Here is a 27395-nt window from a genome sequence, read left to right as displayed (position 1 = left end):
GGGAGACTAGCAGCTTCAGAAACTCCCACACTACACACAGCAACGACATAAAGGCAACAAGACATCACTTGTTCCTCCTGAGAGCGAAATGGCATTTTGAAGTGGTGAGATAGCACAAGCTACACATTTACCAGAGATTTGTGCTACACAGAGAGAAGTCACTTTTCTAGAACACAGAAAATAAGATGTTAAAAAACAAAACAAGAAAAAAAGAAAGCTGAACACTGGAAACTAAACTATTAATCTGAAAGTGACAGCTGCGAAAAAGTAAAGCTTATGAGGCTTGAGAGCCAGACAGAAATCCCAGCACTGTTCACTGCAGCCTAGGCATTTCACCATCTTTCCTGCTTTACTTCTTGCACAGCAGGAAAGACAGAAAGCCTGTGCTGGGCAAGGTGGGGCTTGAAAAAGGCTTTTTAGTATTTTAACTGTGGCATAGCACAAGCAAAACTATAATGCCTTGACCTTATTATCAGTTACCAAGAGAACAGGTAATTCTTCATTGGACCCTTACATGCACAAATTACTGCATGTAAGCTAAAAGGAAATACAGAATCATAGAAATATCTGTTTCTTTGTCTAAGTGTATGTGATGCATTCAGTCTGGCTTCTCAATTGCGTGTGCCATCTCCCTACTCCAAACTGTCTGTGGATGAAATTAATGGGAAAAGCAGTGTGTAAGGGTGAATTACCGATTATTAATGAAAAACTGAACTAAAGTAGTTTTTAAATGGCTCTTAATGTCACCCTTCTCCCTCGATACTTACCCTAATTTGATATATAGCTCTTGCTAATCACTCTGCAGTTCCAATAACTGCATCTATAGGGTGGGACAAATCCCTTCAGCCGTCTTCGTTTTCAATTAAACTTGCTTCCCAGCTTTTGGCCAGCTTCCAGACGCACAAACGTCACCTAGCAAAGGACTTCCATTTATTTGCTTCCTTTGTCAGTGTCCTGAAATCAACAACCTGTGCGGTTTTGTGGACGCAAGTAAATGGATTTATATTTTACTTTTTACCCGTCCTTTTGGGGCTTTTTGAAGTTGCGCTTGGGGACTCAAGGCCTCAAATTCTGACGGAAGGCGCCATACCAAGTACGCTGCATGCCACTGCCCTTGACGGCTGGGAAGACTCATGCTGGCCAGCACTGCCCTGCCTTCCCATACACACCCAAATCACTAAGGACACTTCCTGAGGCAGGGAAAACCGGAGGTGCTGCTGCTGGCACAGCGCTCCAACCGCACGGGGCCTCATGCTGGCAGCTGCCCCCAGGAGGGCAGAAGAGCACCCATGGGCTCCCTGTTTCAGGGCCTGGCGGAGGCTGGGATGCAGACCCATCCGGCCCCTCTTCCTTCCTGGAATTCTGGCCCAGTTGCAGCCTCCAGCCTGCCCTCCTCTCACACCAGGTTTCCCCTTCTCCTAAAATTACCTTGCTTTCAGCAGGAGCCAGTTCGATGTCGGACAGATAGCACAGGAGAGCTCCTGGCCGTGACCCCCCTACCTTGCATGGCCCCCTGATGGGGTTCCCCACCTCCAGCCCCACAGCACAAGGGGGTCCCCACACCAGCCTCAAGGCTTTGCAAGCCCACAGCTCTCCAGAGCTTCACCCCTGTAGTACCCTGCAGCAGCAGGCAGCCCATCACCTGCCTTTGAGCCTGCAGGCCCTCCTTTCCACCATCATTAAAGAGCAGGGGCCCAGCCAAGAGGGAGGCCAGGCCTGCCAGAGGCTCCCCGGGCGGGAAGCCCAGTGACACAGTAAAGACAAGAAAGGAGGGTGATGTCAGATGAATAAAAATAGCCGCCTGCCCCGACCACGGCTTGAACAGTTTGGGAGCAATTAGCTAAGCAAGCCCACGAGGTGGCCAGCAAGAGGGAACAGGACAAGTCAGCAGGAGGCTGCATCCCTGTCAAACAGGGAGCACCCTGGTGAGGCTGCCCAAACGTGTCTGTGCAGTTTTCGGTGTTTGAAATACATCTTAACTCCGACCTCCCGGCAACTGCTGTTCTGCAGAACCCTGTATATACTACAGGAATAACAACTGGTCGGTACAGCAGGAGCTGCAGAATGGAATACACACAAATATACATCTGACCAAACCACACAGGTCTGCTAAATTCAGTATGCAATAAGTTTACTCAGGGTTTAAGCGGACAGTGTCCACATGAAGCTACAATACAGATGTCTCATTCTGCAGAAAGGAGGGGGGCTTTCATTCACAGAAATCACTTCCACGGCCAAAACAGAAGAGCTAAAATTGAAGTATTTTACAGAGAATTTGGTATAAGAAGAATTAATGGAAGTAGCTTTCAGGTCAGAAGCAGCCTTCCACCAACAGGCTTTTTCATTTTCCAGATGAGCCAAAGGGTGTTTTCAGCTTCTCAAAGATGTAAGATTTCACTAATTTGTGTAATTTAAATGTACAAAACAAAACCGTACAGTTTTATTTTGGACTACATACGGCAGCATCCTCATACTGCTCTGGGCATACAGGAAATACAGCCTGCTTTTGCTGGTCCATGACCTAGGTTGGCAATAATAGATCCAGTGCGAGTTAAAGCCCCTGGGAATGCTGTGCACAGTGTGACATCTGTGATCGAGCGAACACAAGGACACTCTGCATGCACAGAAGCCAACAGCACAGAATATTGATTTCCCTCCTCTTTTACCAGGCACAAGCATTTTAAATGGCAGCTCATCTTCACTTCCACTCTTCCTCAACAGGACAGGGTTCATAACAAGGCTTTAAAATCCAGCACTGCGGGCACCTTTGGATGCCATAATTGTTATATGGGGCTGAGGAAGCATTTCACATGTGACTTATGCTAAGCCACTCATTAAAAGCAACATGCTCATGGCATAAAAAGGCGGCTTGCTCAAAAAGGACAACTGCAAGCTTTCACACAGTGGAGTACAGAGTTCTGCCTTGGCAGACAGTTTCATTGCTCCTGCTGTCTCAAAAACCAGACTGGAGAACATGGAAGAGAAGAAGGTGAGGGAGATGGCAGATCACAGATCCAGAAGCAAAGTCAGTTTATCACAAGCTTCATGGCTGATTTTAAAGATATTCAGAGGCTGTTGCTCTAAAGCAAAAAGGAAAGAAGGGTACCCCCAATTTTGCGAAGGAAATTATAGTTGTTCTATTACCTGCAGAGGAAAAAGCTGAAACCAATTTGTTAGTTGGGTGTGAAGGGGCTGTGATAGAAAATTAAACCTGCCTTGTTTTTAGGGAAATCGGCGCAAAAAAGAGGCACAACAGCACACAATTCAGACAAAAATCTTGCTGTATACTAAGTGCTGCAGGCAAATAGGTGCAAGAGACATTTTCTATGCCCTGGACACGCTGGCCTGATTGCATAAGCTGCCCTAGATAGTTACAGAAATTATTTTCCCAGGTTCGCATTACAAACCAGCTTTCCTTTCCCCAGAGACATCATTTCTTCGAGCAGTCCAGCCAAATGCAGTTCCATCTCCAGGGCACTGTAAGTGCCCAAAGCCAGCCTGAGAAAGGATTGAAGTGAGGCGGGCAGGCTGATGGGACAGAGCTGTAATGGCAAGGGGTTAAAAAGCCCAGAGGAGGGAGAGAGCACAGGGCTTGGGGCTCAGGGTGAAGAAAAGGCAGGCTTCAGGAGTGCCTCGGCAGCCAGGGCTGTTTCTGATTAAGCCTGCAGGATTGTGGAGCTAGCTGCACAGGAAGCGCCGGGGGGGGGCTAAGGGTCTCACTGCCGCCATCCCAAACACACTAGAAATCTTTGTGTTCCAGCAGCACCATCTGGAAACAGTTAGAGAGAAACAACTCCCAGGCCTTCCCTCCCAAAATAATGAAAAAAGAATAAATCCACTCTTAAGACCATTAAGCCTGGCCTCTCCATCCCCCTCCTGGAAAGCTCCTCTCCCTGCAAGAGTGGGGAACAAAAGGGTATCTATAAAAGGGAAAGAAACCCCCTTGAGTGCGGTGAGGGCGACCTGCACAACGTGGCAGCTCTCTCTGCTCACAAGGGGCATCCCAATGTGGCATCACATGGGACAGAGAAAGACTGAACCCTCTGTCTCTTGGGCACACTGCTTCAGAAGCAGCCCTCATGAAAGAGCATCCAGTGCACTAACCGCACACAGTAAGAACAACGGGGGGGGGGGGGAAAACATGGATGGCAAGTCATTCTGAAGTTAGAACAGCCCCAAATGAGATCTGCACATGTTGAGGGCTCACCCTGAATTTTGGCCCCTTGAAAGCTCTCATTTGTGTGCCATGTATGAACACATGGATGCAAGAGAATACACTCCAGCAGAGATGAATATTCCAGTCACAGGCAAGAGACTTAGTTCCATTCTTAAAATGATGGAAAGACCATGATGTGAAGCACATCAGCGTGGTGATGCTCCCCTGCTGCCTCAAAGGTACCAAGAGTCAGAAGGGCAACAGAGTCCGATACAGGCATTTCCAACCACCGAAGGGCTCCTTTCAGTAAGGCCTGGGACAGCTCGTTAGTGCCTTGGCACATGTTCTGGAGACAAAGAAGGTGTCTGTTTCCAAAATGCCATTCACTAGTATTTTAAAAGGGAAAAGGAAAGGTCATGACTGTTGAATTTTACCAGAGTAAATCCCTGTGTAACAGTTTATAAGAGGTACTCCCCTTGCAAGGGGTGTTATCACCACGAGGAAGTAAAGCCTGCAGGGTTTTTACCCTTCCCTCCTTGCCTTTACCTTTATTCACCTCTCCCACACACATCAGCATTTTTCAGGGGTTTTCTTCTAATTAGACATCCAAGCACTACACACTTGCCTATAAAGATGTAAAAACATATCAAAACAAAATCAAAGCTAACCTTTCAACATCCCAATTAAGCAATTACACATGGAAAGTAACACAAGTGATTCCTGCTATAACACAATGCCATTCCACTACAGAAGGCACACCTTTGCTCTTCTTACACCTACCCTGTAACTGAGTGCCATCTCTTTAAGGGCCACAGACAGTCTGGATGGGATGTGACCACGTGCTAAGGCAATTCATAAAAATAAGTCTTAAAATAACAGGCTTTCTCAGCCATTAACCAAAGACTCTTTGGAATCCACTTCTGTTACACAAACCTCCTCACTGTTCCTGCAAAGCTAACTATGGCTAAACATGACTGTCCCGAGATGCCAGCATGGTAGCTGTGGTCACACTTCTCTACTAAGTATATGGAAAGAGAGAAGTCCTACCTAAGCTATCAGAAATACCCCACACAAACTGCTCAATATGGCAGATTATAGCTGATGTCCTAACCTAGCCAAATAACTTATGCTGGAGGGATGAAGCATCCCAGTGCAGCCAATGGTCACAGCTAGAACGGGGTTAAAAGAGGGAGGAAAGGAGCACTCAAAGAATCTCCTTCCCTCCCAAAGGAGGAACACCTCCTGTGTGGAACAGTTTTGAGAGGAGTTTCAGTATGTGCTTTGTTTCGGAACCATAAGAGAAAGGAAGAAAGACCTGCCCTTCATTTGGAAGGCTGCATCCAAAAACTCAGGAGAGCTAGGAAGATTCAAAACAAAACACCACCCAACCCAGCTATGGGGACGAAATTAGGCATTTACAGTAAGTTACTGTTTCCATTTCACTGCACAGAGAAGCAAGCCAAAGCCACTCCAAAGGCATTTCCAAGCAAGACCGTGTTACTGTGGAGAGTAAAATTAACCAGCGAGATATCTCTAACTGGTCTGAACTCTTCAGTTTGGCCCATATGGGAGCGCTAGCCCTGCTTATAAGGGGAGAGTGGTTTTCTGCTGCCTGTGTTCTACTCATACAGGCCAAGAACTTTACGTATTAATGGAAAAATAAGTGAGACACTGCCAGCAGTCTCAGACATTGGATATTCTTATACTACTGTACATTCCATGTTTAAATACGGCCAACAACCACAAAAATAAGATTGCAATTAAACAGTAAGAGGTCGTTAGAACAGATCGTGCCTGCAAAAGGTCAAGACACGTGCCAGGGACCTTTGTGGTGCCTGCAGCATTAAAGCACCAGGCTGTTGCACACCAGGCACATAGGAGGCTGCGAGACATGGGTCTGCCAAGCAGGCAGGAGACACAGTTCTCTCCTGCAGCATCCCACAAGCCTGCGATACATTTCTCTCTTTTTACCAGCTTTAGGTTTAGTTATATCCCAGAAGTCCTCAAAAACAGCAGACAACCTCCTGACAGAGCCTCAGTTCCACCCTATTGTCTTTAGGGATAGTCGGAAGCCTCTGGAAGACACACACACACCCACACAAATTCACCCCCAGGATATCTCAAAACCCCTGGACTGCACATTCCTGCCAGCACCACACAAAAGCAAAGTCCCCTCCCTTCCCTGCCGGCAAGGCAATGTAATAAACAAGCCACAATACCAGTGGTGGAACTGACCAAAACTAGTTCCTTGCAGATTTGCGCCCTCTGTCCCCGAGGCTGCTTCCCATCCCAGCCTCCCGCAGCTATAACCACAGACCCCCTTCACCACGTCCCCTGCCATGGTCCCACGGGGCAGAATGGAGCACACACCCCAGCAGAGCCACAGTCCATCCGGTTGCTCCATATGGAGTGTGTAATACACAAGCTCTGACCACCCTGCCCTCTGTGGGCACTTCTCTGCATCTCTTGCCCACCACCGCCCCATCACCATTTTCCACAAAGCTTTTCAGAAGGCAATAACATTAAAATTCTAACAATTTTTAAAAGATTTTGAAATTACCACTCGGTTTGGAAGCACACACATGTGGGAAGGGATTGTCACAGCACATGCACCTAAAGCTTTTTCCTTCACTAATCTAAAAACCTCCTCTGCGTGCAATCCCTGGAGACTACTTTGCATCAAGAAGTTCCATTTCCCTCCCTGAGCCTACAGATGAAATGCAGAACAGAGATCTAAAAACACTCAGCTCCTGAAATTACAGCATCGTGTATCTTCTTATGTGGCACATTCAGACGAAGGAAACAAAAAAGGCAGCCACCCTCCCACTGAACATGAAAACATCTTAAATTAGGTACAGAGAAACTGGCAGTATAGAAAACTTCTGAACTGGAGCAGACCAAAGGCACCGTGGCAAAGAGCAGATGAGGGAGCCAGTCAAAGCATCAAACCATGCCAAGGCACCACTTGCCTTTTTTTGTTTCATTTCTCAAGGTTTCTTTGTAAATACAGCCAACATTCTCATTCAAAGGTCTAGACAGTTGCAGCCCTATAAATTCAGTTCTACTTGCTCCCTCCTGCAAAAAACTGCTGGGCCCAGGTATAAAGAGATTAAAACTGAACATCCTTGGGCTACACAGTGATACAAACCTTCTAAGAGCACGGTTTTTGCAGTCAGGTTAAGCCAACCTCAAAAATCCCACTGCCAACAAAGGGAATTGCCCTGGTTTTTTTTCCCCTCTTGCTCCCAAGTGTGCATCCCTTACTCACCTCCTGCATGCACTGTAGGGATCACAGAAGAACACTGCAAGTCCGATCAGCTTGCACATCCTCCTAGAAACTAATCCATCAAAAAGGAGAAGGATTAGCTTCATGAACAAAGGTAGGCACTACAGGCCACGTAATCCCAAACACCTGTACGCTGGAGGGTGCAGGACCACATGGTCAGTATCAGGGAGAAGGCAGGGATCCTCTTTCAACAAAGGCATAGTTTTAGGACAGCTTAAACCAGTGATGAAACTGCAACAACATGAGCTTTGCTGACAAGCTTCCTTCTAGAAACTATCAACCTTTGACATCCATGCCTTTCAAAGCCTTCTACACAAGCATCTTTAACACTGCTTTAAAATTCAGTTTTTACTTCCCCAGAGAACTGATCATAACATCCCCAATCCTGTATAACCTAACCAGACACGGGTGGTGTTTGCTCATACTTTTCTCCTTTTTTCATCCCTCAGAGCAGGGAGCAATTCAAGACTGCTGCTGTTCTATGAATGACTGCAGCTGCTTAAGTGAGTTTTTATGATCGAAGGGATGCTTTACAGATAGTAGCCATGAGTATCCAAAACCAAACTGTCATACTTGATCTGTTAATTACTTACAGAGTTGTGAGAATACACAAGGGAAAAGGTGTTTTTATCAATGAAATCTACCCACACTTGGTAGCTAGTTTTCAGATCAGTAATTGGGGAGGGCCTACAAACATAGATGTTAATATGTTTTTCCCCATTGAATTTGCAAAGAGACACACAGACCCCTTCTGTCTTCAGTGCTTTGGATTTGTGACCTCCACGACTTCCAGAAAAAAGCACTGCTCTTCACTACAGGCCCATACACCACCATCACAAAGAGATGTCAAGGATTTGACAACACCAACTGCAGAACTACTGGCTGACGCTGATCCTGGAGAGGATGCTCATGGTAAGATGAGACATGTAGAAGACTTCGCTATTAAGATGCACAAAGTATGCATGTTCTGTCATCAGAGCTATCTATATTTTAGAAATGTTCCTGGATCTCAGCTTGATGCTGCTCATTCAAGAGCTTTTCCTAAAGAGGACAGGAAAAACAAACACCATTTCATTTATATTAGGTGACACTGATTAATGCATTACAAGCACCCAAACTATGACCACAAGGAGATAACACTGTGTGTATATAAAATATACATTTGTGCACATATATTAAACATTATCTATATATGAGCCTGACCAAAACTGAAACATAACAGACCAAAAATCAAGTCTCAAGGCACCAACACTACCACCTGCAGTGTATAAATGTCTGTCAAAATGAAGCCTGTAATCATCCCACGTGAAAAAATGAACCTCCCAAATCCTATCCAATATGAAGACAGCATTGCATTAGTCAGAGTTGGTAGAGAGATAGCACTGGTGCCTGGAGGATTACTTGCAGCTTCAAAGGAGCAACAGAAAGGAAACGAAAAATAAAAGATGTTGGAATTTCACACAGATGCAGCTGCTGCATGGGAAAGCTGTTATCAGCCGCACAGAAAGGCGCCGTACAGATTCAGGACAGGAGGGTCGAACACATGCAAATCACAGATTGAATGAGATTGCTTCTCTCCCCCACTGCTCTTCAATCAGATCAGGAGGATGAGGGAAAGAGCTGGAAATCTGCTCCTTTCTGGAAGCAGTCAAAAACCTCCTGGGGGAAGAAAAAAAGAGAGATGGAAGAAGAACAAGTTTTCCCTTTCTCCTGCTGCCATTACTAAAGCCAAAACGGGTACAAATGAGAAGCTCAAAAACTTGAAATCTCTATTCCACAAAGATACTATGAAACCACAGGGCCCCAGACTCTGGCGATGCCAGTTCTAGCTCTCCCCTGCGTCCCAGAAGCCATGTATTACAATAAGCCTTAGCGTCTCCACTGACTACATGTACAGCTTGCAATTCATGAGTCCCAGTCCACCAGCTTTTGTATTTATTTCTGGAGGGGCTGAATGCTTTTACCCACAGGGAAAATCACATTTGCAAGCCCTGTGTGCTAATAGGAAAGCCTCCCAGAGTGCCTCCCAGTTGCTGCGTCAACACCACTGCAGGCTTCACACCTATGCAACTTGCTGTCTCCCACTCATACAACTTTAAAAGCAATAGGAGCAAGCTTGTTTCAGACACTTCCCTCCGTTGACAGGGAATACTACACCTCTCTTCAGCTTGATGAAGGACAAAACAGGCATCTTTACCCTGTTCCCTGTTCTAGCCTTTTTGATGCAATAACCAGTCAACACTCATGGACATATGCGATGATCTAGGCTTTCCTAGGGTTTGTTTTGCTTCTCTCTCCATTGAATCACTTCAAGTCTCCTCTGCTGCTTGCTGCAGAGAAGCCACAACAAGCAGCATTGCAGCCACCACTTCAGACGTGATAGCATACTCTGCTGCTCCAGGTATGAGTCAAAGGAGGGGAAAAAAAGGACAGCACATCCTTCCTCTGTGTTGTCCATCACAGCCACACAAAGCAAACTGAAGACAGGAAGATAAGCAGTGACTCTGAAAGACTCTGCCTTTGGCTGAGGGGATGACGTTCAGCAGGAAAAGCTTTGCACTGGCCAGGAGGGGTGCACCCCTCCAGCATCCAGCATTCACACTGGTGTGAAAGGACTGGGTTTCTTTCTGGAAGGGAACTTTGTTTTTTCCAGTCTCTGCAAGGCTCTAGGCACCCCTCAGCACTTTATCAAACACTAAAATCCCAGAGGGCTGTAACAGCACAGGATTTAAACTAAGAAACTGGGGGGAAAAGGCAACCAACCCCTGCCACTTTGTCCTCAATCACTTACATACCACCTATAGAAATCAGGTTTTTAGGGAAATCACTGGTCACAATTCTGATTATCACCCCCTATTTGCTCCTCAGATACACCCGGTTTTAAATACCAACATGACTATCGAACAAAAATTCAACCCGTTATCAGGGCCGATTTATTCGTCAAAAATCACCAGAAGGAGATTCTGCACAAAGAGGACGACACAAAGGAAGAGCTGATTTACATGATCCAATTAGAGGTGAAAAAACACTCACTCCTCTGTGTAGCCAGGAGGACCTGAAACTCCATCCGATCCTGTCAACCGGGACTAGAGAGCACTCTGGTCAAAGGGAGTTTCCCCCAGGGACCAGCCACCTGCTGTAATTGCTTAAAAGAGAAAACAGAGAGGAACAAAGCAGAGGATCAACACAATGAAGGTGGTACCAAGCGCACACCCAGAAGTTCTTGCAGGGAGAAGTGATCATCTCCTCCAAAAGTATAAAATGTGTCTTACAGCTTTGATGTGTTGTGATAATGTGAACAGTAGAAATCTTTTAAACACTTACAAAAATTAGCAAGACTAACATCATAGGCAAATAGGGAATGATTTCCATTAGAACAATACAGGAAACGTTTCCTCTCGGAAAACGTGAAACATGGTTGCTTTTTAGCACAACAACCCCTGAAAACTTGGGATGCAGAAAAGAGAGCCTCAAATTGTGTGCAAAGAAAGTAAGGATGTGGTTTGCAGAGAAATCCACACCACAAGGATGAAATACAGATAGGGTGCAATACCAGATACCACACATGGAAAGAGAATAGAAAAAGATGAGGACCTGGGAACCGGGGCAGTCTTCAGCATGGCTGCAAGGCAGAACCAGATATAGACACGCAAACCTGCCAACAACCCTTCCAGCAGCAAAAAGGCTGGTGCCCACCTACGCTGCGGATGCTAAGACTGCAGGGCAACCCAGCCTCACCGCCCTGCTGCTACACAGCTCCCCAGCCCTGAACACACAGGGTGCGGGGTGCCTCTGGGGCTGGTGCAGCAACGAATTCATCCCTGGGTGCTGGCAGCATGCCTCACACAGGGAATTCAATAGGAACAGCAGGCCGAGGAGGAGTGAATAATTCAGGCACTCTGCTCGTTTACACAGTGTTGAGGAAAGACGAAGCCAGCTCACATCACCTTGAGCCACCCTGCATGCTTACATGTGGCATCCAAATGGGAAGCCAGCAGCACACTCGTGGGAAAGCCCCACGCTACCTGGGAATGCTGCCAGCTTGCTGAACTGTGCCATGCTGGCAGGAGCTGGCAAACCCTGCCTGCCCTTGCCACCAGCGGGAGCGGAGAGCCGACTGGCTACACAGCCCTGCTTGTTCCCCTCACACACAGCTCCCTGTGTCCCGCCGGGAAGGGAAAGCCACTGGGAGGGTCATGTGCTCTCCATCAGCCCAGCTCCCAAAGCTTAAAGCAGAAGAGGATGTAGGCTAATCTCCAGCAGCCACCACTCTGCCCTAGGAAAGGCTAATGTTAGATTAGCCTATCAAAAATAGGGAAAGCTGCGGAGGGAGGGGTAAAAAGGGATAAGGGAAGACAATAAAAACATGTCGGGGATATGAAAAATGTCAGCCTTCAAAGCGACAGGCTTACTGACTCAACATTGCATCATGCAACAGAGGAAACAGCTTTTGGAAAAAGCTCTCTGTGCCCATCAGTAATGTCTGCCGATGACCAGGAGCACACAGAAACACTGGGGAGAGTCTCTGCTTCCGCCACCCGGATTGAGAACAGACACTGATTACATCCCAACGCACTCCAGAAACACAATTTATCTTGCCACCACTGGGAATGGGAACAACTCAAAGAGAGTATCTCTGGATTTCTTTCTTCCCTTTTCCACAGAATCACATGCAATGCTGAAACTGCTCTGCCAGGCCTCAAGTCTTGAGGCCAGAAGAGACCTCGCCAATCCAACCTCATGTTCTGGGTGCTCCCAAATTTAAGGAATGCCTCCCCCCGCACATGCAACATGGCAAAAATGCTGCCAGCACGTAATGAGTGTGCTCCCTCCTCCTCCAGCCCAGCAGTGTGCTTTGCCCCAAAACCAGGTACCCCACATCATCCCACCAGCCAGAACAAAAGCACACTGCATCAGGCGGGGCATGACTAAACAGCAGTTACAGCAGCCGACGGCAAAGCACAGAGCCTCGCCACATACCAGGCGGCTGCTAACAGCACTGAGTCAGTCCGTCTTCACCATGAGGAGCTCTACCCATCATTTCTGCTCTCCAGGACTTTCCAACAGACTGATCTGGAGCTGAGCACTTACAAGGTGGCAGCACCAGCATTGTCCAGTGACCACTTCCTGGGCATCGTGCTCCAGCTTGTGGACACGCTCAAACAAACAGCGTGTACAATGGCACTGCACAAGGCAAAGCAGATGGAGGTAGATCAGGTCCACTGTGCTCAGCAGGAGCCCCAAGGGAGAAAAAAAAGAGAAAAAAAAAGAAAAAGAAATCTCTCATATGCTACCTACTCCTTTTCCTGCACAGGCAGACGGACAGGGCAAGGCATCTTAAGCACAGATGTCTGTCCCATTACATATCTCCCTGGGGCCTGCCAGGACTTTGTGGTTCAGCAGACAAAGAATCCCAAATCAAATATGAAGCCTCAAGTAAATCCTCACAAGCCTGGGCTGCAGCCGCAGCTTCTTTATCCTTGCTGCATCTCTGATGCTTTTAAACATTTTTGGCACTCTGCTGACTGTCACAAAGGTAATGCTTAGAATGTAAAAATCTGCGCCCAAAAAAAACAACTGCAGAGAGAAAACCTTAACTATACTTCAGCTGAATACAAACTTAGCACACGGCATATTTAGATCAAGCCTTTTGACACTTCAGATCATACTGTACAAACACCTGCAAATGAGCAGCTCTTCCTCTGTAAACAGAAGTGGGACAAGAGAGGGAGGAGAAGAGTTTGAAGTCCCTCTCAGTCTTAAATCTCTCATTCCTTTTAACAAACAGGAATTACTGCACCATTAGATTTAGCAGCAGTACTTAAAGACAAATCAGATTTGGCAAGAGGAAAATTATGCTATTGACTCCTGACATTTGCAACTTCGAGTGTATTAGACCAGCTACTCCATTTATATTTAGTACGCCAGTGAAGAAAGCAGCAGTCGCTAATTAAACAGACACAGAGTAATCTTTACCGAAGGATCAAACGCACCAGAAACCTTCCCCTTCCTGGTGCCACAGCTCCCTGGGAAGCCAGACTCTCACAGGCTGCGGAAACCATCTCAGCTGCGTGAGTCACTGCTGCTATCCCAACGGGGCACGATACAGAGGGCAGTTGCAAGCAGCTGCTGGGAGATCAACCAAAACAAGGGAGAAAAATTCAGACAAGGTCCAGATCCTGCCTGCTCCAAATGGCAAATGCTTCTTCTCACTTCTCTCTTGGTCTGACCACAAGCATCCTCCTCCAGGCTCCCTGGATCTGTCTCCCCATCAAAGGGTACTATCATTTTAGCTTCACTGACACTGTGACGGACTCCAGAAGCTGGAAGAAACTCATGCAATGTGCCTCTTGCTGCCCAGAGAGGGCCTCTTGGAAGAGCTCCTGTGCAGAAACGTCTCAGGCCATTTCCTAGCACAAGGGAAAAGAAAAGCAGCACAAATTGGAGAGGACAGAGTTGTGATTTGGGGGTGCAGGGCTCTGTCAAAGCAGGTTTTGGTACCCCTGAATTTTTACAGAAGCAGCAGACCTGCAGCTCTCACCTACTTTCCCAACTCAAGTCTTTCAAGGAATTTGTTTATTTCCTACAAGCTCCTCACTATGAAGTGTTTCCTGTTTTCTCTCACTTCTGCACTGCGCACAAGCAGTACTGGCACTGCTTGGGCACACACTGCCCAAATTCAGTGAAAAAAAGATGAAGGATGCAATTTCCCTTTAGCTTTAAACTCCAAAAACCATGAAAAGATGACATCTGCCACTTAACCACACAACACCTGCAGGTAGACAGGGATATACACAGGGGTCCATCATAAAATGGACCATGTCAGCCTTCTACTGACACAGCAGCACCTGAGAACCAGCAAAGCATCTTGAAACAAAACTGACCTCAGTTTTTATAACCAACCCTTCTCACTCCAAGAAAATTGGAGCTATTTTATATCGCGACCTTCAACCTACAGGAAGCAGCCAAGATCCGAGAAGGAATATTTAGAGAGAGGAAGCAGCTGGAAAGGGGCCAGATGAGTATCTTCAACATGTATAAAGTTTTCCATCTCCCCATTTCAGTTCCTGGCCCACCTGAGAGTCACTGAGCAACACTGTGCTGAGCCCAGCTGCAAACGAGAACCTCAACCCCGAGGCTCCCCTTGACAATCAAAGGAAGGGTGGGAATCTCTCAGTGAGCCTGCCCAGGAGGTGGAAACACAGCATATTTGGCCAAACCTCATTACAGGGCATCTCCGGCTTTTCTCTCCTCTGCCGCTTGCTCACCATGACAGACCATCTACCAGTCACACAGCTCATCAGCACGCAGCCAGCCTCCTGTCTCCCCCCTGCACATTCCCCAGCATGCAGCAGTAATTGCCTTTCCTATTAGCCCACAGCGACAACAGCTGCCATGGCAACCAGCAATGATTTTAATAAGTTGGGTCTGGTTTCAAGGGCAGCACACGCGTGCCGGCACACGAGAGAAGAGGGCCTGCCGCCAGCTACATAGCCAGGGCTGAAAACATGAGTTAATGGGAGAAACCCCACAGACCAACACAGGTTTATCCCCCCTCCTCTGCAGGATGGAAGAGCAACTGCTCATCCCTCAAGCAGTGTGGATGGGAGAGAGGTCAACAGCTACGTGGTGGCACTAAACACGCAAAGGGCTCTGTCACTGCTCAAGTGACGAAAGTGATGCGCAGCTGCACTGTGGGTACAGCGTGCCATGTCAACGTACACAGTGCTGTACGTCTCTCAGCACCAGAGAGACAGGAACAACAAGCACTTGATGCCACCTTCCTTCCTGAAGAAACAGCAGAGGCAACTCAGCTTCTTCAACAGCTTTTCCTTCTACACTACTACCAGAGTCTACTCTCGGGTCATTCCCTGAGTCTCCTGGCCTCCAGAAAGTCAACATGCAATTACTAGTGTAAGAAACAAAAAAGATCAGTATTAAGGAGAAAAGTTTTGCCATCATTGTTGTGCATGCACACAGAGAAAAATACTGCCGATTTACTGGTTTACTTTAGCCCCTCAGCATTGGGGTTCACCTGTCATGGCCTCAGCTACTAATACATGAGAAGATAAGGAAAAGACATGGAAAGATATGGACCTCTTCGAGAGGATCCAGAAAGCCACAGAAATGATCAGAGGGATGTAGCAGCTCTCCTGTGAGGAAAGGCTGAGAGAGTTGGGCTTATTCAGCCTGGAGAAGACTTGACACCGAGGACACCTTAGAGCAGCCTTGCAGTACTTAAACAGAGCCTATAAGAAAGATAGAGACCTTTTAGCAAGCCCTGTTGCAATAGTATGAGGGGTAATGATTTTAAACTACAAGAGAGGAGATTCAGGCTGGACACAAGGAAGAAATCCTTTACAGTAAGGGTGGTGAAACACTGGCACAGGGTGCCCAGAGAGGTGGCGGATGCCCCATCCTTGGAGACATCCAGGGCCAGGCTGGGCAACCTGGTCTAGTTGAAGATGTCCCAGCTCATTGCAGGGGGTTGGACTGGATGAGCTTTGAAGGTCCTTTACAAGTCATACTATGACATGGTTTTATACAAGCACCTTCCCTCCTCCCAAGCACACCCCCAGGCAGGACCTTCCTGGCATGTGCACCCTTCCAGTGTACCACAGCCCCCCAGGACACCCCTACTCGGACACCCCTACTCCCCAGGTAGCAACCGTCACCCTGTGTCCCTTCATCCCAGCACCACAGCACTGAGGTCAGGACTGCGATACCTCAGGCTAACCTGCACATCAATGTAAATTACCCTGGAAGATGCAGTTGCTGCACACCAAGAGCAAAGCTGTACATTACAGATTAACCACTCCAAAAAGTAGGATAAACAGGGGGTTCACAGTTGATACCCTCGTTTTAAACATGACCTAGCAGGCAGATAGGCACAACGTCTGCCACAGTGGAGGCGGCTGAATTCAGTGAATTCCTTCTCTTTGTCATTACTCATTTTCTATGAGATCATGAAAAAGAAACTCGGAGCCAAATACAGAGCGGAGGGAAAGGATGACTTCTTTCAGCAGCTGTTTACTATCAGGTCAGCTTAGCCTCGAGGTAAGGTTTCACACCATGCACCCCAAAATCAAGTCACTACGTAGGGGCTGTGTCTACTGTAGATACACCATGCACACAAGCTCTTGTGGCCCAGAGCAAAGGGATGTTATCAGACCAACCTACATCAGGTGGCCTGACACTGCTTAACCCAGTAGTACTGATAAAACATTTGCAGAGCATAAACTTCATACTTCTTTTCTTCTTCTTTTTCTTTTTCCTCCCCAAAAGCCTTTTGAAAGTTTGGTTTAATCAGCTGTTGGTCATCCACTCATCAGCTGCTACAGAGGAACAGTTTCTGCTATGCAAACTGCACAACCACCTACAAATTCCACGTAAAACTTGAAGCAAACAGACAAGGGCAGCAAGTGTGGCATGGTGAAGCCCAGATTTCCAAATGGGCTGCAAGGCTAAACCCATAGTATCACCCCAGTCTCACAAGCTACAGACACTCATAGGAGAGAGCTCCGTACAACCTTTTCCACCACACCACGTATTTTGCACAAGCCTAAAGAAAATATGAAACATCTCTAACAACAGAATGCAGATCCATATATCTATTTACTTTAAGTGAATTTTGGTGCTACAGAAAGATGCTGTAGTTAAGTTAAAACATTGCAGAACCTACCTTCTGTTAACATAGCAAGTTGACGCTGCATAAGATGGTAGCAGCATGCAGTTCACCATGCATTCCCAACACCCTCCAAGAACCACCCTTAGAAAGAATGGGCAGCAATTAAGTGAGGAAGCCACCCAGTTGAAACTAGGGGAAGAAGGATAGCCCACTGAACCCAGTGCTCCAAGATTTCTGCTCCTCCCTAGGTAGCCTGGTAGAGATATTTCATTCCTCTGTGCATTACCTTGCACCACGCTTTTCTTCCTACCATGAATGCTATGCAGTTAAACACATTAGGATTTAAGAAGGGCTCAAATCCACGATAACAGAGGGTAGGCTAAAGAATGCATGGATATTTAACTGCTAAAAACAACGGATTAAATCTGTGAACAAGAACTAAGAGATTTGTTTTGATTCCTGTAATGCTATCCGCCTTGAACAAACTCTGTGGATACATTAGTCTCTGGCCAGCCCATGCATGACAAAAACACCTCATGCTACCTAACTCACTAGAGTGACAGAGCCACACTAGAAACAGTGGAGGAAAAACATTACTGTGATCCTTCTCTGTTCCCTTCATCCAACACCAGAACTGTGACTATGAATCTCTCCCCCAAGCAATAGTACTACTTCATTTTGCTGTACATCCTCCCTTTCCAAGCAGTACATGAAAATGATGCTCCATCCTTGCGAGATTCATTGCTGCCCAGGGGGTTAAACGCAGCAGCAATGAATTGACCAGCCTTGTTAATTTAATTCAGCTACATGGGAAATCTGTAAACAGAAGCAGAAGCCATGACAATACTATCAGAGGGCTCTAAACACAGCACTGTATAATTTGCTCTTGGTTATTACTGCTAACGATGCAAGGAAGAAGAAATTTTCCTACCAGACATTTTATATCTTTACTGTTTAAATTCTTCCAACTAAAAAGAAAGTTTCCTAGGGGCACATTGGGGTTTTTTCTACCCTTCATGCACAGCATGCCGAATTAGCTTTTGACAAGACACATTTCCAGCAACTCCAACCTAGGGTAAACTTAACATTAGACAGTGGTGAAAGTCCCCCTCAAGTCACTAGGGAAGGCAGCACCATCCTGAAACAGAGCAGAGTTTGGGAGATGAGTGGTACCATGTCGCGTCCTCCTTTCCCACTGCCATGTCCACAGTACACTCGTTCAAATGCAGCCCATACAAAGTTCATTTTTCAAATTCAATTTTTTCTAGCATCTTCTTGGAAATAGTGGCCTCCATGACAAACACTATGCCATCTATTGATAAGAAAATTGTTCGGAGAATGAAGCTAACCATCCAAGTGAAGTTAACCATCCAACAGCCTTGGCACCCGGGGGAAATCCATACAAGACAGAAAAACACTGACCTAGGAATTAAAATTGAGAAGTGACCTATTAAGAAGCTCTCCATTACTTGGTGTGACTGTATTCATCATAAAAATCCTGCCCAAGAAGTCAGAGGCAGAGAAAGCCTTACAATGGTAGGAATTCACCCATGGAAGGGGAACAATGCCACACGTTTATTCCTGCCCAAAGGGCCCAGAGGTTTAGGGACTGCCTTTAAAATCATATTCTGGAAACAAAAGTAAAATTTGCTAATCCCAGAATCAACCAGACAGATCTGCAAACCTCTGAATCTTAACTGCAGACTCCCAAGAATTCAGGCATCAAGAAATTGGTGACCTAGAATAAGAAACTGCTCAGGAGAATGGACATAAAAATCGTACTTCAGACTAACCCTGAGGATCAAGTAAGCCACACAAGCCAAACACTTGATCCTACTGTGCCATCAAGGCTTTGTCCACTGTACTACACCTTTTCCTGAGTATTTGCATTATTTCTTTATCCAGCACAAAATCCAAGAGAAGCATCCTCACAGAATACTTTGCAATAGATATGGCAGCCCAAGCATAGAGATTTTATGCTCAGAGACAAGCACAGACCACAGAGTTTACAAAGGAGCTTGCTAACGCCTTGTCAGCAACAGTGACAAAATAGCTGAGACCAGGCATCTTGGAAAACTTCACTCATCTCCTGCTACACCTTCCAAGGGCTGGCCAGGGGCAGGCACTACTTCAGGCAGCCTGTCACCACATTCATGTTGTATACAGCAGGTTCCTCATTCTGAAAGGAGTCAACCACTATGCCCAACTCACCTGCAATACCCACACCAACAAATACTAAAACCCAACAGAAATACTTTTATCATAGGATGAACCACACTTAGTGAAGCACTACCATTCCACACCTACATGTTAAAATACACAGACTTGGCTAGTCTTTCCCATATATACACAGATACCTCTGATCTTCAGATGCCAACATGATAAGGAAGGAGAACCAGACCACCAAAGGCAAAAAACAGAAGCTGGTACAGAAAGGATGGAACAAATACAGAAAGAATAAACGCTGGATCAAATGCTGCACTGCAAAGCAAGCCAATCTCCATATCAAACTCTAGCAGAGCTGCCAAACCCTGCTCCATGAAACTACCAAGACTGTGAGCTACTTCTATGGTAAATGCCTTCAGTAATCATGAGTTCCAAAAAACGAGACAAACACCAAGCTCGAAAAAAACCCAAAGCAAAAACTATCTTCCTGTTTTCACTGGAAAGGTCATGCCTATTTAAGGAAACCTTCCCAAGCAACATGGACATGCTCCATCTACATCCATCAACTAACAGCCCAGCGTTAAGTGTAATCACTCATCAAAGAATTCCTAGTCCTCAAAGGAATCATGGTCCAAGCTGCGAATCCAACCCATGCTCCTCCCAGTATGCAAAGCAGTCACAAATACCTTATACCACTCAAGATGAAAACATCAACTCGCTGATCAGCAGAGAAGGAACCCTTATTCACCCCTTTAAGCTCTGAATAATAGGAGGAGAACAAATACACACACACACACACACAGAGTCTCACAGCACCTCCATCTATTATAATCAACACCTTCCGCATGGGAAACACCCATCCCCAGAAGAAACTATACAATGGTCACAGTTGGCCTGAAAGAGATAGGCTCAGATATGTTCCCAAACCCATTGTCAAAGAAGTTTGCAGATAGAACACAAAGCATCAAAAATTCTTAATGGTGCTAATTTGTGATTTATGGACAGAGAAAAGTTATTTTGCTGAATCTGCAGTATTTGGCAGGGACCACATGATGCTCTTGTTGAAAGAAGACAGAAGAGATCAGGCAAGGTGGTAAAATGCAGCAAGCCTTTTCTGGAACGATGCAATCAGTGGACATAGGCACACAAAAAAAACCAAGACCTAATTACAAGCATCATTTCCTGCCACAGCCACACACAGCCACATGAATATATATATATATATATATATATGTATATGAGAGACACACACACACACACACACATCAGATACTTGGTCAGACAACATATACTCAAATCCTAGTCTCAGTCCCATTCACCACATCCAAGTCCACGCCACAATAGTCCAGTTCTTGGCCAAGACTAACTCACAGGTCAGAACTGGGCACTGGAAGAAGGGATGGACAGATGTTGTGCTGGTTTTGAATTAATTTTCTTCATAGAGTAGCTAGTATGGGGCTATGTTTGAGATTTGTACTGCAAACAGTGTTGATAATAGATGTTTTAGTTACTGCTGACCAGTGCTTACACAGAGTCAAGGCCTTTTCTGCTCCTCACAACACCCCACCAGCAAGCAGGCTAGGGGAGCATTGGAAGGTGGGAAGGGACACAGCTGACCCCAACTGATCCAAGGCATATTCCATACCATACGACATCATGCTCAGTGTATAAAGCTGGGGGAAGAAAAAGGAAAGAGGGACATTCGGAGTGATGGTGTTTGTCTTTCCAAGAAACTGCTATTGGGTGATGGAGCCCTGCTTTCTCCTGGTGATGGCTGAACACCTGCCTGCCAATGGGCAATAGTGAATTAATTCCTTGTTTTGCTTTGCTTGCATGCACGGTTTTTGCTTTAGCTATTAAACTATCTTTATCCCAAAAGTTTTTCCACTTCTACTCTTTTGATTCTCTCCTCCATCCCAACAGGGGAAGACCAGGATATTTGAGTGAGCAAGCAGCTCTGTAGTGCTTCATTGTTGGCCGAGGGTAAACACAACAGATGGAAACACTAGAAAGAGTTAAGTCCCAGTGTAACCCTCTTTATTTGAAAACCAAAATCCACAGTTGGTCCATTTCCTTTTTAATTCATCTTCTCCTCTTCTCTGAAGCTTTCTCCAGCCCATAGTTGACGTTCAGCCAACACACAGACAGCACTGTTCACCTTCTGCTGAATCCATCCCATCCTGGCAAGCCATAGCCATGCCTCCACTGTGTCTGTGACTGTGACCTCTCAGCCCAGTTCTCACAACATGAGGTATGTGGCTTGCAGATCACCACTCTTAGGGAAATCTGACCAGCCCAAGAAGTCAGAAGTTTCCAGGAAGAACTTAGGTATAAAGGTAATTTAGAGAAAAAGCTTTTGGATCCCAGTGGTGACATTAGCAGGTGCCAGGTCTCCACCGGATTCGTGTGGGCACTTGGGAAGCCTCCAGCCTCATCTCCTCCCCTGGTTTCAAGGCAACAAGAGTTCCTCTAACACACGCAGAGACACAAAGGTGGCACTGCCAGGTTGGCGTTCATTTTCCCTTGGGAAAAAGCAGTGGGATGGATTGTTTTATCCTTCCCTACAGCTTTATACTACTTCCACTGCTGTAGTCTGACAATCCTGGCAACAAGATAAAGCATCCAGTCCAACATCCTAGTCTTCTTGTACAGGACTCTGCAGATGGCAGAGCCCCAGCCGTACAGCACACTCCTGGTTCCCCAACTCTTCTCAGTGCTGTCAGCTAAGAAGAGAACAGAACTAAACACCCATGCAGAAGCAATAAAAACCAGGCAGTAATGGGATGCATTAGGGACATGTTCTTCAACAAAAGGATAGAGATACCACAACCACTCAAGTACTTTTCACCCAAGAATCCCAAGTAGCAGGAATGTTTTGCAGCCCAGATGTGTCACAACCCATCCCCAGCAAAACATGCCTTACCTCACCTCCCTCTCGTCCCCACTATCCCCACAAGTGCCCATGCTGAGACCTGTGTCCCCAGGAAGGGGGAAGAGTGGCCCATCCTCACAGAGCCAGCACAGGGAGCAGGTTGAGAACCAGTTCCTGCCTTTTCTGTCCACACAGCAGCTTTCTTCTTGCCAGCAGACAGAAACATGCTTGTAACTCAAGAGACAAGGTAGCTACATTCTCTCCTAAAACAGCATTTCAATTGCAAAAGTCAAGACTGTGGATTAAAGACACCAGTTACAGCCACCCATGCAACTTCCACCCTGCTTCCTCATGTGCAGGGATGTTGCAGAAGTCAGGCTTATGTGCTGTATTTTCCCCAACTCCTGCTTCATTCAAGCCTAGGAAGTGCTGCATTATGAGCAGGAAAAACAGCTGCAGAAACCAAAAGGTAAAACCAAAACGGTTTTCTCATTAAAGAGAAGGTAAAACAAAAATGGTTTTCTCATTAAAGACAAGCAGTATCCCCTACACTTAAAAAGTTAGATTTCAAACCTCATCTTCCAAGTGAAATTTTGCTATGATGGTGACCAAGTTACTTAATTCAAGCTTTTCCACTGTTTTTTACATCACTTTATATTTGCCCAACATAACATACTTAAGCATCAGCTTGTGGAAGTGGTAGGTATTCATATACACAGTGGAAATTATAGAGAGCTGTAGATCGAGGATTCAGACATTACCAAAACCCCAGCAGCTACAATACAAAATACAAATCAATCAGCTTGCAAGTGTCAATCAGATTTTTGCAGCACTAGTGTTATCAGCAGCACCTCAATTCCCCATTTCTCAATTCCCCATTTCAAAAGGTATATTACACCTTTTCTACCTCTCAGGAAAACAGCAAAAATAAGATCATTATTATCTGTGAAGCACACACACTACACTGATAAGTGCTGTAGAAAAGACCATTAAAAATTGATAGTTCTGTATTCAGTGCAAGGTTTAGATTATCTGCAGTAAATTCGGCTTGGGGTCACACATGAGATGAAAAGGAAAAAATGAAATATTGAATAGCACTCAGCCCAAAGCCTGACCTCCCACCCATTTTAACTGATAACCAAGCTCCTGCTAGATATAATAGCACTGCAGCAAGCATTATCCATTCGATGCACTTATGGAGATGAAGTCATCTCTAAAAACGTAAAATGTACAACCACATTCTTGAGACCTCATACATTGCCTGCTTGTCATGCACTCCTGCTGGGCACTTGCTGGGTCTGAGCTCCAACCACCACCCTGCTGCATGCACCATGTATTAGATCTCCCTTGGCTGCCGCCTGCTGCTGCACTGGTTCTCACTCTGGCACATTCTCTGTCTCCTCACCCCTGTGCATTGAGGAGACAACACTCAGCAGTTTCAGACCACCCAGGCCAAACACCAACTCCCACAGCACCGCCAAAGCAGAACACACCTCTTCCTAAAACTGAGTCATTGAAGACATTCTGCATCTTCACACACTGCACTCTTGGACAAATCAAGTAACAGGACAGACAGAAACTTCAGAAGTCAACTGACTTCTGCAGGCTGCCCAAGATCCCACCAAACCAGCAGAAATGATGTGCATGCTTTACTGCCTCATGTTTCCTCCACAATCCGGGTCATTCCTGAGGCCAGCATCACACAAACCACTGCTCCCCACTCTTGTACATCACACCGGTCCCAGGATATCTGCCCATACAACGCTGCCAGCTTCCACCTCTTTCATACTGCCTGCAGTTCAGTCTGCTGTGACAACACCACACGAAGCTTAGGTTTACTTCCCTGAACAAACCCTTGGATCTCCCCATGTTGCATGGCTGGTCCCACTCATAGGAGCATCACTTAAAGAAAGTGGTCTTTAATCCCAGGAACCGCCTCAGGTCACCCCAAATCTGAGCTTTGAGAGGAGCTGGTGCCTACAGGCAAGGAGAAGCACCTACGAACATACTCCATCCTGGTCCAGCTTTGCTCTGAGGCTATGCAGGGCTTTTAACATGAAGGATAAGAATAGATAAGAGGCCTCCGATGAACCTTCTCTTCAGGACAAGATTCTACAAAGGGTAATGTAGAAGCTCTTTAATGCACACACTTCCTCTCATTTCTTCTTCCCACAAAAAGGAAGCAAAGCCACAGAACAGAATAAAAACCAAAAAGATGGGCTGAAATGGCTCATAAATACCATCTCACAGCAGCTGCTCAGAGCACATGGGGCCCAAGGAGAAGGCACCCAGCCCCACAGCAGGGCAGAGCCCAGCCTTCTCCCCCTCTGCCTGCCCAGGAAGGCAAAGGCAACCTTCCCACTCCTCTCCAGGTAAGGGAATTCAAACACAGGCAGCAAATTATAGGTCCAGAATCCCACCTACAGCCTCTCCTCAGCCCACGCATAACTAAATCAGGGCTTTTAAGTGATGCCTTGGTGGGATTTTCTTCCCGGGCATCATCCCCAATGGCAACAACCACCCCAAGTGTCTGCAAGCATCTCCTACTGAAATAGCAGGGGGAAAGCTGTGCAGAAAGCCTCAGCCAGAAGAGCACACTACCATCTCTTGAAGAAACCTGAGCGGGATCCAGATCCCAGGGCCCCAGAGGCCTCTGGGGAGAATATTTTGATAGTTGCCACACACAGAAATGCCACATAAGGTTGTTTCTTCAGCCTCTCTATTAAAAGAAATTTAGCTACATACAGCCAGAGGGGTAAAAAGCGCTTTTTAACACGTTGGAGTTTCATCCCCCCTTAAATGGTGCCGGTTATTCCCCATGTCTATGCTAATACCTGCATTATTACCAGAGCAATTATGGGCAGATAAAAACCCAGAAAGTCATACAAAAAAAAAGCAACAATTGCTTGTAGACCACACTCCTTGAAGCAAAGCACCCAGTCTTCCTGCAAAACAAACTCTCCTAGACAAACACAAGCAACTGCCCTGGGAACACGCAGCCACTTCAAAAACATGCCAGACTGAATCCAACTGTCCCATCCAAAGGATGCAAGTAAAAGATCTTATGACCTCTTTTCTAATCAGGATGAATCACAAGTACAGCCTGCCCACGCTCCAAAGGTTAGGAGGTGGCAATGGTATAGTTTGTTGAATACCAATGCCGCACCAACTGTGCTGGCAGAAATCGCTGAAGTTTACAGCTCTGCCCAAAGAGATGCTGGATCCAGCTCAAGTTCAGCTGTTACCCATCACTGAACAAGGGGACTTTGGTATAGAACCCTTCCAACATCCCTCCGATCATTCAGGGCCACAAAAATGATCACAGGAATGGAGCAGCCCTCCTATGAGGAAAGGCTAAGAGAGTTGGGGTCGCTCAGCCTGAAGACCCTGGGGACATCTCATGCAGCCTTTCACTTCTTTAAAGGGACCTGTAAGAAGGAAGGAGAGAGATTTTATAGCAGGGCTTGTTGCAACAGGACAAGGGGTAATGGCTTTAAACTACAAGAGGGAAGATTCAGGCTAGGTGTGAGAAAAAAAGTCTTCACAATGAAGGTAGTAAAACACTGGCACAGGTTGCCCAGAGATGTGGTGGATGTGCCATCCCTGGAGATGTTCAAAGCCAGGCTAGATGTGGTTCTGGGCAACCTGATGTTGATGAAGATGGGATGCTCACTGCAATGAACAGGGACATTTCTTTCATTCCAGCAAGAGATCTGCAAGGGCTGGTTTTGATAGATGCCGTATGTACGCGTGACACGCCAAACAAGAGGGAAACTGGAACAGCTCACAAGCCTCTCTCCAAACACCCTGGAAAACATCAAGAACCAAGAATATGGGCTAAAAACTTCAACCTACAACAGGCCCTTCTCAATAAAGCCCAGCAAACAGCAAACTCTCCTGCAGAAGAGGTGCCCTGCCACGGCTTGGTGGGACAGCTTGGCCCTGACAAGGAGCACTGTGGGTCAGGACGGTGGCACTGGTCTGGTGTGGTTACAGCCCCTGGCATCACTGGGCTTGGCTCCTACAACCATCTCAAATTCAACCCATAATAGAGGAGGTGCACTTAGGAATGTGAAGCGGAGGGAGAGGGAAGCATGCTGGGGAAAATACACACGTTTTAAACTAGCATTTTCCCAAATTTAGAGAAGATTGTTGGCAAAAGTAAATCTACTGGAGAGCAAAAGGAGTTAAGGCCCAACAGGCAGTGAAGCAGCTCTAATCCCTAAACATTGGAAGTATCTCATGACAGCTACACTCCAGCTTCCATTCAATACCACTGTAAAAATGTAGATCAGAGTGCTTCAATGAGCTGGAACTTGTTACCTCTAATTGCTTCTCTCATTTCACTTCTAGATGTTCCTCTGATCCCTCAAGCCACTGCATTTCAAAAGCACACGCACAAAAGGTCAAGTAATACCCAAGATGGGCAAATTAAATAAAGAAGTTTCCAGCTGACCAAAACACCTGCCCTCCTCTTTTGCTCTGTATGAAAACTAAGGTTTTCCCCACACCATGGGACAAGTCAGCAGCATGGGGCAGGTTATAAAACACCTTCAACCAATGTGACCCCTAACATTTTCCAAAGGGGCAGAGGTTCCTGTGCAGCAAACCAAAGGCTGCTAGCAACAGGCTTTATTTTTCCAAGCTAACAGGGTCTGTCCTTCAGCAGCAGTCTCCAGGGCACCATGGACCACACACAGAATCCAGTTCAGGTCTGTCTCAACTTCAGTTTGGCTTCCCTGCTGCTAGTGCAAGAGAAGCAGTTTATGTTACTGCTGCTTCCTTAGCATCTCTTGTGTCCTGGTACTCTTGATGCCACCAGCCTCACTGCAGCACAGCCACATTAAAGCACAAAGCAACACAGCTGCTGAACTGTGACCAGCACTGCTTTGAGACAGTCTTGAAAACAGAGGTGTGAACCCCCCCTAATGCAAAAGGGCAAGTGGAAGCCATGCTCACAAGGTCAGTAGGACAAAAAGCTGACAGAGGGTATTTCACAGGATGTGCCTGGAAGAAAGGTATGCTGCTCTGAACTCACCTAGGTGGGCAACCTTTTCGAAGTGCAAGGCAGAGCCCAGGCTTTCTGCAAAATGCCAGCGGGCTCATGTTTCTAAATAGCAATTCTGAAAAGGAAAAATAAAAAGCATATGTCTACACACACGCAGAAGGAAACCATCTCCAGTAGAGCCAGACCTCTGTTCAGCTTCCAGCCTCGCAACCACGGCCATCACCTTCAAACACAAACCTCTGAAATCCAAAGAGAAATACCAACAGAGCCTGGAGGGGT

At 46.4% G+C, this 27395-nt stretch overlaps 1 protein-coding gene across 11 annotated transcripts in view; it reads right to left on the bottom strand.

Moving 5' to 3' along the window:
- RBFOX2 (RNA binding fox-1 homolog 2) overlaps nt 1–27395 on the bottom strand; it is a 173801-nt gene that overhangs the window by 141285 nt on the left and 5121 nt on the right. The gene's annotated exons all lie outside the window — the stretch shown is intronic.

Source organism: Lathamus discolor, chromosome 1 (genome assembly GCF_037157495.1).
Source record: "Lathamus discolor isolate bLatDis1 chromosome 1, bLatDis1.hap1, whole genome shotgun sequence".
NCBI classification, from domain to species: domain Eukaryota; kingdom Metazoa; phylum Chordata; class Aves; order Psittaciformes; family Psittacidae; genus Lathamus; species Lathamus discolor.
The sequence above is the reverse complement of the archived record's forward strand: the minus strand, read 5'-3'. Positions and strand labels throughout refer to the sequence as shown.